Genomic DNA, 16,417 nt, shown 5'->3' with positions numbered 1-16,417 from the left:
TGAAAGCTCTCATAAAAATTGGTCTGATTTATACCTGTTTTAAAATAATTTATATTATGTTATGTTAATTATATTTCAATACTATAATTGGAGTTAGCGTTAAACATTTTTCAAATACTGGGTATGTTATTCTCATTTCATTTATAAAGTATAATATTTCCCACATAGTAGCCTATGTCAAAAATAAATAGATGTCTCTAACTCTCATATAAGTCCTAGATATATTTTTATATAATTTGTTTCTAAAAGCCCCAAAAATATATGTTTATAAGAGAGTAGTGGCCCTTAAATAGCCATTTTAGCTACAAAACCAACACTTAAAGGACAGAAAATTCTGAAAAATCCATAGGTAATGCTTAAAGGCAAATTGAAATAACTCTTCATAAATTATGAATTAAAATATGATAGAAAATGACACCAAAATTTCTATGATTAAGATGAATATGAGACTGTAACTGAAGAATTAGTAAGAAGTTTCAAGGTTAATGAGAAAAATTAAATCTTAAACATTAGATATAGTTGTTACAATAACTATGAGTCCCAGGACTTAAACCAACACCACATTTAATAGTCCCTGTGTTTGAAAAAAATAGTCTGAGTTGAAATATTTCTCCTAAGAACTTTTGCTTTATTTTAGCAAAGTGAAATGGGAAATGAAGATAATTAGCAAAATAATTCAATAAAAATCAACTAAACAAATTATGTTGAAATATTCATAATATTTGGGAGAAAATATTTTTGGTTTTGTGTATTAAAAGAACATGTACATGTTCAATAAAATAAAGCAAAACATTGGGAAAGGAGTGGATTCCTAAAACAGGTAAAGGCATTAAATTCATAAAAATGAGATCAGACACACTTTATAAGCCATATTCATATTACTGTTTGAAACACCTTTTTTGGTCTTTCAATTTTCTAGACACAGTGGTTCACATTGAGTGATTAAGCACCAGAGTTCTTTTCTTGTCTTATGACAACCTAACACTTTGTATGTATGTATGTATTCTTTATCAAATTGGAATGAAAAAACTTGTGTTTACCCAGAATGATTGCTTTCTAGTGTCTTACATATAACTCTAGAACAACTAGAAGAATTTACAAAGAAGACCTAGTTTGATTAGTGACACTTTGGAGGAACAGGTGTTCCCACATGTTATTGATGAAATACATAAATTTAGATGCATCATAAATACATTGTGCTGAGCAAAAGTAGCCAATTATAAAATGTTACGTGTGTGTTGGTGTGTGTGTCTGTGTAATTCCATTTATATGACATCCTTCAAAAGATAACACTTTAATGAGGGAGAACAGATTAATGACTGCCAGCGGTTTGGAATGGAGAGAAAGTATGACCACAGAGTAGTACCATGGCAGATATGGGGGAATGATGGAACTCTTCTTTCTTCAGAGTGTGAAGATGGTTCTACAAATCCATACTCTGCTAAAAGTCATAGAATTGTACCACAAAATCAAGTCAAGTGTATATCTGTCAATTTTAAAAATAAGAATATTTATATGCTTATTCTTAAAAAGTTAATTTAAAAATTCTTAAAAGAAAATAATTTTAAAAATAAGAATATATACATATGCATTCTGTGTCTACTCATGTTGTGTGTTCTTCCTCTGCCCATTTTCTAATAAGATTTTTTTCGTTTTATTTTTACTCTTGAGTTCTTGGAGATCTTTATATATTCTATTCAGTCCTTTGCTATAAATATGCAATATATACATATTTTTGCTGTATTTATTTGCAAATATTTTCTCCCACTCTGTAGCTTATCTTTTTATCTTCTAAACAGGTTTTTTCTTTTCTTTTTAATTGCATTTTAGGTTTTGGGGTACATGTGAAGAACATGCAACATTGTTGCATAGGTACACACATGGCAGTGTGATTTGCTGCCTTCCTCCCCATCACCTATATCTGGCATTTCTCCCCATGCTATCTCTCCCCAACGTATGTTCTTTATCTGCATACAGAAATACTGGGAGGTCATCCTAGAAACTAATCAAAGTGATAGGGCTTTATGTGTAATTGGATAATGACATGAACAAAACAGAACTGTTCAATGTCTGTCTTTTAATATTGTTTTGACTTTGCACCATATGATTGAAATACCTATTTGAAAAATACAATTAAATTACAACAAAACAAACAACAAGAATCAGGTCTTTGGCTGGCCGATTCCATTTCTCCCCGGCACCAGGAATAGTAAATTATTTGCTTAATGTTTTGAAATTGAGTAAGAACAGTGAAAGGTAAGTATATACAAACTTCATTGAATTCATTTCTTGAGCATTTTTTTATCCTATACATAGCCAGAGATATATACATAGCCTTTTAACCTAACAGGAATTAATGCATCTTTCTTCAATAAATGATTCCTCTAATGACTGAATCAGCTGTTTGAAAGAAACTGAATGAAAGTGACATTAATTTCCTTATTAAAACTTTAACACTCACAGCTGTATGTTTTGGCTTATTTTATAACAAGACTTTGGTTTACTATTTTTAAAACACAGCTTTGTTTGTCTTTTGTAATGTTAACAAGTTACCAAATGAAGTAAAAGCAGTTAAATAAGTTGCTTTATCTAGTCAATGGGAAATAACTAATTATTTTTCTACTCACTTGACCTATTTGATTGTTTTGATGTTGCTGATACTGTCTAAATATGAAACATAACTTAGAGAACCTATTAATTTTCATTGCCATTAATCTTTGGGTTTCTTCTCTCAAAATTCAATAGGTTTATGTCAGAACCCAGATCACTAAGAGCTTTTCTTTTTATACTTTCATCCAGGGCACCACTAAGTGTACACTACAATTTCCTTTCTCAATTTTTAAAATGCAAGATTTTTAATCGCTTAATTGATATTTTTAGCCATGGTATTGTTTGAAACATGCTGCTGATTTTCATTGTTAATTATGTTTTCTCTCTCTCTCTCTCTCTGTCTCTCCCCACCCCCTCTCTCTCTCTTTGTTTCAAATACCTTGTTAAGGAACAGCCTTTCTCTACCTTTCGAAGAAAGACTCCCTATCTTTTCAAATATCAGTGAAGTCAAAGGACATGGACACTGAGGAATTTACTCAGAATTTCCAATTCCTACAATAACGTTACACAAAATAAGTAACTAATTTAGTTAAGATATCAGTAAGTTTTTTCTACAAAGTTAGTTGCTTAAGTTCTGCAACTGCATTTTTATTTTAGGTTTTGGCCTTCTAGCATTCCAAAATATTCTGAAAGAAAGTTCCAGTTTGGAAATTATTGTGCATGGTTTTTCTCTTGCTTAGTAAGGACTTATAGGAACCAACCCAGCTGATGTCCCATTTGAGGAAAAAAATCTGTGAATCTAGTTTCCAGAGTTGAAACAAGTAACCTTTTAAAATCACAATAAAAATCGTTTTTAAATGTTCTATATTAATTTGCCCTTATTCATCCTGGACAAACTGTACTCACAGTACTTTTCAAGACGGTGAACAGAACACTATTTAGCTGGAGTTGTTTTGTCGTGGTTTTGCATTCTGTGACACTGTGCTAATTGATAGCAATGACTTCACTGCATTATGTAAACAAAAGAGAAAGCATGTAGGACATTGAAAGAATGATAGGCATGCAACTCATCAATATTTTGTTAGATCAAATCTTGACTCCTATAAAGCCCAAGTTGTCTCCCTCCCCAAGTAGAAGGATAGTAATGTGCTAGATTGTGTATGATTTCTTATTACAAAGATGTCAGTTTTAGTTTGAAACATAAACATATTTTTATTAATACATTAGTGCTTATAGTGATCAATGACAGTGTATCTAGTATACAAGAATTTGTTTTTGATCAGTAGAAAAGCAATTATTCATAAAACTCAAAACAGAGGCAAAGTTGTGAAAGAGAGGAAAAGAATTATAGGTTTCTTACAGGGAAGGTAATTTTAATATAGACGAGATTGGTCCAAGTTCTGCTATTTGGATTGATAGATTATCTAGCAGAACTATCATTTCAATAATCTCAATGACAGTATAGCACTGGATACATGGTACAGTATTATAAATTAAATTTACTGCAAATGTTATTGCAGAGAATATGGAAAGAGATCTATTATTTATGTTGGTGAAAGTTTAGATAGGAAAAAATTTAAGATTCTTTGACAAAACATAACAGAAATGATCTATATGATATGGCTATGTTGCCAGTTGTCAAAAATTTCACTTTGACCATTACTTCTTCATCAGTATCCTTGAATTATAGTGACATGATTCCACTTGTGAGAGAAAATATTATATTAATCAACTTGAATGTTACCCTTGTAAGGTGGTGCTTTGCAGTGTTTAGCAATGTTGGATGCAGTTAACTTCTTAAGGAACTGTATTGGCTTTTATTTATTTTGCCCAATATGAGAACTTGTAGCAGGCACAATATAAAATTGTTGGTCATTCCTACATACTGACAATAAGGACTGTAATCATAGCAGATGGAGTTTATTTTATTCATGCTTATTGATTTTCACATGCACGTCTTTATTAACTTATCAAATACTCATTCATATCTAAATAACTGTATATCTAAAATATAATTTCACATTTATCATCTGTGTATCTATCTTTCCACTCAATTATATTTCTGTTTACCTAAATACCTTTTACTAAAGTAAAATTAAAATCAGTGTCTATTTCTCAGGTGTATTATTTACTTTCAGAACTGTGTTAGTCTGTTCTCACAGTGCTATAAGGACATACCTAATAGTGAGTCATTTATGAAGAAAAGAGGTTAAATTGACTCACAGTTCCACAGGCTGTACAGGAAGCATGGCTGGGAGGCTTACAATATGGCGAATGTCAAGGGCAAGCAAGTATGTGTGACCATGGTGGAGTAGAAGAGAAAGATAGTGAAGGGGGAAATGCCACACACTTTCAAACAGCCAGATCTTGTGAGAACATACTATCACCAGAACAGCAAGGGGAAAATCTGACCCCATGACCCAATCACATCCCACCAGATCTCTCCCCTGACATTTGGGGATTACAATTTGACATGAGATTTGGGTGGGGACACAGAGTCAAATCAAATCAAGAACATTCAGCCTCCATTTTTATTATTACTTTATATCTGTCTTTTTTGCTGGTTTGCAAGCTTCATAAGACCCAAGTGTCCCAGGTATTCAAAATACTGAAACTATCAATTTCACCTTCCTCCTCAACTTTCATTTGATGCATTCGATACAGGATTGATTCGGTACCATTTCACCAACAGAAAACTGCCAGTGGACCCGCCCTGCCTACTCTGCAGCTGACTGCGCTCAGCTCACAGGACTGGCCCGGGTCCCAAGCCCAATGCAGCTCTGCCCTCAGCTTGCAGCTAGTCGGGCCATGACACAACTGGCTTCCACCTTGGGTGCTGGCATCTGGACGAGGGGGACATGATGTTGTCTAAAAACATGGAGATACCTGCAACCGCAGAGCCTCAAGAGGTGTTACAACTTTTTCTTGGGGAGTCCTGAGGTCTGAGTCTCCAGGAAGTGTTACAGTTCTTGTTTGTTCCCGCTGCCTGCAGCTCGGCCAGCGGGGGCCTGTGGCACCTAGAGGTGTTTTTTACTCCTATTGCTCCGTGAGCAGAAACGTGTGTTACAGATTTTTTCGCACCTGTCATTCAGTGGGGGTTGGGTTCTTGTCCTATGACCAAGAGGAATAAAGTACACAGACACTGGAGAGTAAGGTAGAGAAGGATTTTACTGAGTGACAGAAAAGCTCTCCGTGATGAGAGTTTACACAAAGTAGATAAACCTCTTTGTGAGAGAAAGTCCAAAAGTGAGTAGCCATTTATGAGGCTGAGCCCAGGGTTTTTTTTTTTTTTTTTTTTTTAATTTTTTATTGGATTATAGGTTTTGGGGTACATGAGCAGAGCATGCAAGACAGTTGCGTAGGTTTTTATGGGATCAGAATGGAAGCTTGTGTGCTGATTGGTCCATGGGTAGGGCTGGATAGAGCACCATTCCTTTGGCTAAAAGACATGGAGGAAGTTCTCAGTCTGGTTGAGGACTCTACCCGGAAAAGGCGGCTCAGTTTTCAGGCTTCATGCTGTCTTTGGCTTGAAGATCGGGTTTCACTAGGAACCCAATCCCTGTCTGCCCAGGAATTGTCTGTCTCCTGCTGCTCTCACATTCTTATAGACTACCTACCAATCATCTTTTCTACTAGCCAATGAAACAATAAAAGCTCCAACCATACTGTAAGAAATGCGAATCATTACTGAATGCTTATAGCATGCCTGACCCTCTTTTGAGAGGTTTAGTTTTCCTAACTACCCTCTCATCAGATACTATTATTATATTTGTATTAAAAATGAGGACACTGAGGGACAAAAGTTAAGAACAAAACCCCAGATAAGACAGCTAGAAAGAAGAGCAATATTTCAATACTGAATTTTGAGGAGTTAAGAAGGGAAAGTGCAGATTGATTTTTGCATCTTAGTTTTCTAAATATATGAAAGAATATGGAGGTAAGATCGTAACATTTTTAGGACCCCTTCCATATTGACACTTCTAAGAAATTACAGTGTCAGCCTTATAGATGCTAGAAAGTAACTTCTTAGCTGCTAGCTAAGATGCTTTCAGATGTGTTTCAGAATTTAAATTCCATTTAAATTCTATGGTAGACTTCAAAGTTTAGAATCCTCTAGATATATAAGAGGAGCTACCATGTTGGAAGGTTATCTTCACCAACTTTTTCATTTACCATTGTGATATTTTCCCAAAAGTCTCATGGATTTAGAAGACTATGTCAGGAAAATATCAGGTTTCCACAACACCTTTTTAAAAACTTTACATCAGAGAACCCCATATATACACAGTGTTGCTCAAAGGAGAAAATCCCATTATTCAGTTAAGAAACACTGCATTTCTTCACCACATTGCTGATTACAAGAGCTAAAATACATTCTAAGAAATATGTTCTAGGGAAATAAATATGTCTTTATATAAAATAAGTCTTCAAACTCCTAGCCACACACCCCTCATATATACACACTAGGTTAGGGAGGTAAACTTTTTTAAAAAGTGGGATAGATTTGGTTCAAGGTAGAATACCTAAAGAAAGAAAAGTACCAGGGTTATGGATGAGTGGAAGTTAAGGATGTTAGGGAGCAGAGGACCAAATTTGTTATTACATTATCATAGAAGTCCACACTATCCAATCTGCAACCCTTTGGAACAAGTGCTGGAAATCAGTTTGTCACATTTTAAAACGAAAATACTACAGTAGCTTGATGAACACCAGAGCACAGTCTGGGGCAGCACATTCTGATCCAACACATCAGCATTTTTACAGCAAGTGGCATAAGAATGAGTGAGGGAAAGCTGATTTTTTTCTCCCAAATGTGTTGTCTTCAAACTTTTTTATTTAATAGATTGTCAGGTTTTATTTAGAATTGTGGATAAAGATTTAAAAATAACCACCTTTGCTAAGAATTACTCTTTTTGAATTCTTCTACTCCTTTTTATCATGAATTACATTAATTTGGATGGCCCAAGCTCTAATAAATGAATCTATAGATAGTTCTTGTCTTTAAGAATCTTATAGAATTCCGTTCTCTTTTTGTCTAGCCTTAAACTTTTCAGAACAAACTACCCTCACCAGTGTGTAGCTAGAGACCTGGCCATTCTAAATTAAAAAGTGCCATTTAAAGAAGCAATTTGTATTTTCTTAGGTCTCTAATAATAGTTGGATAATTAAAAAAGGCAAGATCAAAATATTTTATCAAAAAATTGAGTTTTATATTTTTATTCAACTGTTTTACCACCAGCAGTTGATAATTTAATTATTATTGTGACACATATGGTTTTGGTAAATGGTAATCATAAATAATTTTCCAGTTTTCTAAATTTCAATTTAAACATTATATATATTAATATATTTGTATTGTTTGTACATCGGTGCATTTTTATCTAAGAGTATAGAAAAAAAGAGCATGACTAGACTAACAACTATTTCTGTGGCTTCTAGTTCGTGTATGAATTAAAATGTCTTATTTCTTTAAGTGAAAAATGTTAAGAAGATGAGTGTTCTCTATTGTTTACATAATAATGTAAATATTTGGCCTGGCACTCCTTCCCAGCACACCCAATATAACTCTTGTCTACCTGAATTCTTCAGGCACATATCTTTCATTCAAAGCCAGAGCTACTCAGATGAATTAATACAAGTAAGGTCTTGGACTTCATGATCCTTCTAAGCAGGTATATGGAATGACAAAGAAACCTCCATTACAATAACTAATATACTTAATAATTATTAATATAATTATAATTAATATATAGTATTGATAACATTATATCAATGTCAATATATAATAATATAATATGATGTTATAATTATTAATATATAGTTACTAATTATTAATATCAAATGAAAGGGTTAATACAGTGATTTTTAAGAATACATTTCATATGTAAAAATATATATTATGGTATAAATTGTGATCAATATATAAAATATATGTTTTCCTATTGTGTAACATATAGATAACATTATTTCTGTTGGATCTTTTTAAAATACGTCTGTCCTATTGTGGGCTTATGATGACATTTATTTAATGAATGGGGAAAAGGCAATATTATGCTATGTGTTTTTTATGTCCCTTATCTCTATACAACCATTGTATTTTAAGTATTTCTTATAAATGAATTTGCATATTGTCATTCACAAAACATCTATTTATGGTTATTTTCTTTAAGGACACAATATGAGATTTATTTTCTTAACAAATTTTTAAGTACATAATAAAATATTGTTAACTATAGGCACAATGTTGTACAGCAGATCTCTGGAACCTTTTCATTTTGTGTGACTGAAACTTTATACCCACTGAATAGTATTACCCTTCCCTCTAGATCCTGGTAATTACCATTACACTCTCTACTCCAGTGAATTTTACTGCTTTAATAACTCAAAAAGTAAAATCATGCAGTATTTGTCATTCTGTGACTGGTTTACTACAATTAGCATAATGTACTCCTCAAAGAATTAAAATCAGAATCCGCAAGAGCTATCTGCACTCCGTGTTTATTGTGGCATTATTCACAATAGTCAACATATGGAAACAACCTAACTGTCCATCAACAGAAGAATGGAGAAACAAAATGTAGTCTTTGCATTAATAAGAATATTATTTATCCTTTAGAAAAAGAAAATCCTGACAACATAAATGAACCTAGAGAATTATTTTTTAATTTTAACTTAATTTAATTTTAAATTTGACTTTATTACAGAATTTTAGATATCCAACTACCTCAAGGCTTGTAAAGTTATCAAAAATAGCTTTGTAAATGAATTTCAGTTAGAAAATTATTGATGTTATTTTAAGTATCACGTGGAAATGACATGTCAAAGATTGATGATTAAAGATACAGAGGTTTCAAAGTTCCCCAATATTTGAAATTGCTAAATTGGACATAACTAGAATTCATAAAATTAAACTTAAATAAAAATTTAAGGCCGGGCGCAGTGGCTCAAGTCTGTAATCCCAGCACTTTGGGAGGCTGAGGCGGGTGGATCACGAGGTCAAGAGATTGAGACCATCCTGGTCAACATGGTGAAACCCCGTCTCTACTAAAGGTGCAAAAAATTAGCTGGGCATGGTGGCGCATGCCTGTAATCCCAGCTACTCAGGAGGCTGAGGCAGGAGAATTGCCTGAACCCAGCAGGTGGAGGTTGTGGTGAGCCAAGATCGCACCATTGCACTCCAGCCTGGGTAACAAGAGCGAAACTCCGTCTCAAAAATAAATAAATAAATAAATAAATAAAATAAAAATTTAATAAAGCACCTAAAGTTTTCATATGATTCTTCCACCATGGATATCAAAATTAACTTAATAGGCATCTTAGAATTCGATTTAGAGAAGAATCAAACAGGAATGGCACCTTTAAAACAAAAAATAATTAACTAAAGTCTTCACAAAATAGCGTACTACACCTTTAATGTCAAAGAAAATCTCCACACAAGGCTGCCTGGAGACTGCACATAACTAGCTTTCATAACCAGGTCTGCCAAGTTGGAAGAAATATTGACCCCTTGATCTTATTTTTGCTTATGAAATGTTCTAATAAAATTAACTCCACCTTCAGGCTGAAATACATAAGGAACCACATAATATATTTGTGAAACATTCTACAAATTTTAGTAATAGAAGGGTTGGTCACTGAGGATAGAGTAGCATCAGCACCAGTGTGGTTTTCATGTTCTAGTCAGAAGAGCTGAACTCAATTAGCCTAAGGCTTCTGATATTTATGAAAATCCCCAATGTTTTCCATGTATTTTGGGTTTAATTGTGTTGTTTTTTTTTTTTTTAATATACTCCTGGAAATGTTAAAAAAAAAAGAAAATTAAAATATTTAGAAACGAAAAATAACATTTGGCATTTCAAAGATATTAGTTTTAATGTTACATTTTCTCTGTTTCTTAAACTGGAATATTGTCCTTAAATTATCCAGAACAACGTTATTTTACTTTTCTTAACTTAAGAAAAAATTAGTACAAAAATTGCCACTAATTATTAGGCTATGTAAGCTGATAAAGTTCACAGTCAGTAATTCTCAATATCAAAGTTCTTGCCATTGTATAACAAAACAAAAGTTTTATAAGACATTCATGTAAGTAGTATAATGTTATACATTCTTAATATTTGATTTTCAGATATAAGAAATATCAGTTAAAAGAAAACAAATAAATCTAGTTAGAAACATCTGCCACATTGTAATGTAGAAAACATTTAAATAAAAAAAAGTAATTTGGAAACTTGAGAGTAAATCCTTCACAAATATTTTTATTAAGACGTTTAATTAGGAATACAATATTTGTTTGCATTGTTGGCCTGCAACAAAAATTATAGGGTTAAATCAACAATACTGAATCCTAGAATTCGGCAACATTGCTCTACGAATCTGGAATTACTGCTATTGTGAATAATCCTTTGGGGTGTGTGTAAATTTATCATAGAGAAGAGTTTAAAAGCAATGCTTGTATCTAGAGTATGAAAGGACACCCAGAAGTTGGAACACTTCAGAGAATTGATAGAGAATAAAACTAAGAAAAAGACACGGGGTTTATCAGTAAGTTACAGACAGCCTTACAAAGGGGAATCTCATGTAAGTATCTGAACAGAAGCAAGAGACATGGTACAGAGAGAGATGCACGTTGAAGATATTCAGTCAGTAAGTATAAACCTTGGAGTTCAAGAGTTTGGGAAGCAAGAGCAAGTTGAGAATGTGATGGACTAGAGTAAAGCAGATACTATTATTTCAAACAGGAAATTTTAAAAACTAAAATGAGATGTTTATAATAATTGTCAGAGTAAGGTCCTGAAGAAGAGAGCAAGGCCTGAGCGGTGGAGTTAACTGTATAAAGCAAGCGTGAATATGTAGTTCTCAGGAATTAACTTAAGGGTAAACTAGCAGACGTGGAGATGTTTATTTGCTAAGATGAGGGAAAAACTGTGATATTTATCTGCCTTCTGCTTCAAAACTCCTAGATATGGCTTATTATCATCCTGAACTCATTTAAATCTCTCTTTGCTATTTCCACATATCTTCATGAATGTGGGACAGAGCAAACCATGGTTCCAGAAACAAATCGATGTCCTTCCAAACTAAGCTCATTGCATTCATGATTTCCTTTTCTGAACTCGATTTTATTAGATTTGTTTACATGTTGTCTTAAAGACTATCAACCATGAACTTCTTCTTTTTCACCTCCCTGACACATAGAGAGGGTTCTTTCTCCTTTCTTCACATTTTAATAGAATCAATTATTTAAAGGATAATCCCTCCACCAGAACTCTGAATCTCATGCCTCACTTCCTTCTTTAGTTTTTTCTTTTTCTATATATTGTCATCTTTCCCTGGCTCCTGCCTTGTCCACAAACATAGTAGTCTCCCCAGTCTTCTCTCAGGTGCACACATAGGCCATGTGTATATACACAAAACACGTAGTTACCCAAATTCTTGACTCCATGCTCTGATAATTCTCCCCAGCTGCTCTCTTTCCCTTCCAGCCAACCTCCCTGAGAAAGGTTTACATTCCTTGACTGTACTTCCTCAAGTTCAATTATTTCTCAATCAACTATAATATGAATTCTTGCCTTAGGTCTCAGTTAGAACTGCTTTCCCTAAAGTAATTTGATATCATCTTATTTATAAAAACTATTGAACACAATTTCACACTTGTTTTCACTGATCTTAAAGCAACACCTGACTCCATCTCTGCCACAATGTTCGGAAGGATCTCTCTTCTCTATGCCTCCTTTCCTGGGTCCTCTGGCTTGTTGCTTAGCATTATGCTCTCAACCCTTCTCAGTGTGCACCAAAGATAAAAAAATCTGTTCTTTGCTATAGAGTACAGTTATAGCCTCTGCAGAAGGCACCGATAGTAATGGGTCCTACCTAGGGTCTTCTATGGAACTACAAGCAAAGTCTCCAAAATCTCCCACAAGTTCTTCCAATGCAAAATCCAAAACTAGGTTCAGCTTCTCAGTCTCACCTCCCACAGGCAGGCTTCCTTCAGTGTTCTTGACCAGTGAAAATGATATCACTCTACTTGCCATCAAGCCAAAATTCTCAATTCAGTTTTTATTGCTTCTTTCATATTCATCCCCTTACACAGATTCTATTGATAATCAAGTCCCTCTGATTCTGCATATTATATATCTTTAAATAAAATTTCTCCATTCTGTGCATTTGATTCTTCAAATGCATAGAATTTGAAGTATCAGTACCTACTTATAACTGACATTTTTTGAAGTAATTTTTTTACTATTGCAATGTTTTTATGTTTTTAATTCAGATCTTAATTATTTCTTACATAAAATACTTTAATGGCTTCCCAAATAATGTTCCTTTTCTTTCAGTGTGACTCCTTCAAAATGTCCTACTAGAGAAATCTTTCTAATACAAAATTGTGATCATGTAATTTGCTGTTTTTAAGACTTTATATGATGCAGTAGTATTTTTTTGTTCAACCTCTTTTGGACATTGTTTTGTTCCCATACAATGAACTGCTATATGAGTATTAGCTAGACTGTTATAAATTTATATGAATTGAGGTGAAAAGATGTTCATGATATATTAATGACAAAAAAGTAGGCTACAAATTATTATATTGATTATGATTCATTGAAAAAGAATTATTTGGAGATAGAGTCTCTGTCATTCAAGCTGGAGTGTAAAGATACCACAAAAGCTCATTGGAGCCTTGAACTTGGGACTCAAGTGATCCTTCTGCTTCAGTCTCCTGAGTTGCTGGGAATACAACCATACACGACCATGTCTGGCTATTTTATTTGTTTGTTTGCTGGTCTCATTTTGGAGAGACATGGTATTCCTATGTTACCCAGTTTGCTTTTGAATTCTTGGCCTCAAGTGATTCTTCTGTCTCAGCCTTCCAAAACATTGGGGATTACAGGCATGAATCACTGCACCTGGCTTGACTCATTTTTTAAATAAAAACATATGCTATATAAAATGTGAGACATAAATAATCTGGCTCATCTAACTTTCCATTTAGCTATGTGACTTCCTCATAATACTTTTGCAGTCAGTTATTGATTTTTAAAAAGTATTTCTTTTGCATTATGTGACTTTTAGAGAATACATGTTTTATGTACATCAGAATCATTATTAAGATTATTGTAATATCCTTAAAGCATTTGAATATATTTCTTGAGAGTCCAGCTTTCTAGGGCATTCAATGGCCTTCAAGATCTGGCCTATATCAAAATCCCACCTATATGCTTGTCACTCCTCCTCTAAACAATATTTAACCAAGTTTCTATCTATGGCAGGATCTTCAATGCATTTGCACATCCCTTTGTTTATCAGATGCATGCTTCATCATGCAAGCAAGCAATCACAAAGAAATGTAAGGATCCATTTTCCATCCCTACCAATATCCAATTGCTCACCAAGCCCTACTGATGTTGCATTCTAAATATTTTCAAAACATTTAGTCCCCTTTGCAATCAGAATTCCTAATATCACCTCTGCTACAGATTTCCCTGCCCTTCTGTTCAAACACAGTTATAGCTTTTTGTGTTTGTTCTCACGAGTTTCTTTGTTTTTCTTGTCATATCACCTATTGCATAATCTCTTGTTTTGGCTTTTCTTTGTTTCTCTTTTACTAAATACAAGAAATTTAACACCACTTTCTGTGACTGACATGGGACTAAATTTATCATGGTGCCTATTACATGAAAGGCATATAATCATCATTTGTTGAATATACTAATAAAGGCACAGTGCTGGGCAACTGGACATATGAAAAATGTTTATGATAATTAGATTGGCTGAATTTTCTAATGAATGACTTTTTTAAGAAAATTCATGATATGTAATGATTATAATGCTTATAAAGTTGTGCTTATTTAAAATCTATTGGCAAAAAAGAGAGAACATTTGTTATTTTTGGTTCATGTAGAGTTAAAAGGGAGGAGTAAGAAAGTCACTGGATAAGACAAACAGTGATTAAGAAGAAATGCATCTGCTTCTGCTGAACAAAAGGATTGAGTAAGTATCTCAAGTATTAGTCACTTAGTTAAAATGATGCCAGAGGAAGTGAAGCTGGAGGGAGACCAAAAGTAATATATATATATATATGAATTATCTGTATCAATAAATATAAGTATTGATTGATATTTACCAAATGTTGATCCATAAATACTGAAAGTAATATATGTAAGAATTACATATATATATATGTATATATATTTGAATATATACAAAATCAATATAGATAGATAGATAGATAGATAGATAGATAGATAGATAGATAGATAGATAGATAGATGATAGATAGATCAACTCAGGAGGGGAATAATAGATGCAAAGGAATCCCTATGGAAATTTCTCTGTCTCTCTCATTAGCTTCTGACAATTTATATCTGTAGTTTTCAAGTTAGTATAGATCCTGTGACTTAATATATCAACAGAATAAAGTTTCCATTTGTAGGTTGCATTCAATATTTAAAAACACATGTTCATCTCAATAACCAAATCAAATAACTGATCACAAAAATAAACCAAGAACAGTGTCAGTAGGATGAATATGGAGATTTAAATAAGAAGAGGAATAGCATTTTACCTCATGCTGGTGGAGACTAGAAAGTGTCTAGCAGATCAGAGTAATAATCAGAGAGAGCGGGGTATATAAAGGATGGCAGGGCAGAAGTGTGCATTCATTTATTTATTCACTGAATCTCTCTTATGTACAGCACTGTGCTAAGCCCAGGTTGTCTAGCAGTGAATCAAAGACATAAGATTCCTATCCCTTGTGAGGTCACAGGAATATAGAACTGAAACATGTTTGGCCAGGAGCAGTGAGAGCTTCTTGAAGTTTATAAGCTGCATATATTGGTAACTTTAAAATTCGCCTATACCCATTTTTTGACAATATGGTAAACATCAGCTGGACACATCTGTGACTCATGCCTGTAATTCCAGATCTTTCAGAGGCTGAGGTGGAAACTGAGGTGGGAAGATGATTTGAGTTCAAAAGTTTGAGACCAGGGTGGGTAACATAGCAACACCTTGTAGCTACCAAAAACATCAAGAAAATATTAGCAAGGCATGAGGCATGGTAATACACACCTGACACCTGTAGTCCTAACTACTTGGGAGGCTAAGACTGAGAGGATCCTTTGAGCTCAGGAGTCGAAGGCTGAAGTCAGCTATGTGCACACTACTGCACTCCAGTCTAGGCAACAGAGCGAGACCCTAACCCTAGAAAATTAATACTAAATTTTAATATATATGTATAAATATATATATATATAAAAAACATTGATCCTATAAATGCATATAACCAATGTGACTTAGAAAATGATATATCAATTATATTAATGTATAGATACATTAAAATAAAATTATAATTGATGGAGAAATTTAAAATAAAAAATGTGCATGGTAAGGTCTAATTTTAATAGCAATTATAAAAATGTATAAAATATATGTATATAAGTATGAATATACTATACATGTCTAAAATCAATTAGAATAAATAACATACAATTTATATTATGGTATGTATATTGTAAATAATATATGTGTGTAGTTATACTCAAAAAGAAATGTAGAAAATATACCCCAAAATGTTAGCAATCGGTGTTATTTTTAATTTTTTCCCCTTATGGTGTATTTATCAACTCTGATTTAAAAGAAAATTAGAGACAGTGTCTTCTGTGTCCCAGGCTAGAGTGCAGTGGTACATTCATGGCTCACTGTAGCCTCAACAGTCTGGGCTCCAGCAAATGTCTTACTTCAGCATTCCCAGTCTGGGACTATAGGTATAGGTCACCATGCCTGGCTAATTTTCTGATTTTTATTTTGTGGAAACAGGGATCTTACTATGTTGCCCAGGTTGGTTTCAAACTCTTGACCTCAGCCT

The sequence above is a fragment of the Callithrix jacchus genome, chromosome 16 (assembly GCF_049354715.1).
Source record: "Callithrix jacchus isolate 240 chromosome 16, calJac240_pri, whole genome shotgun sequence".
NCBI lineage: Eukaryota > Metazoa > Chordata > Mammalia > Primates > Cebidae > Callithrix > Callithrix jacchus.
This window is presented reverse-complemented; position numbering follows the sequence as displayed.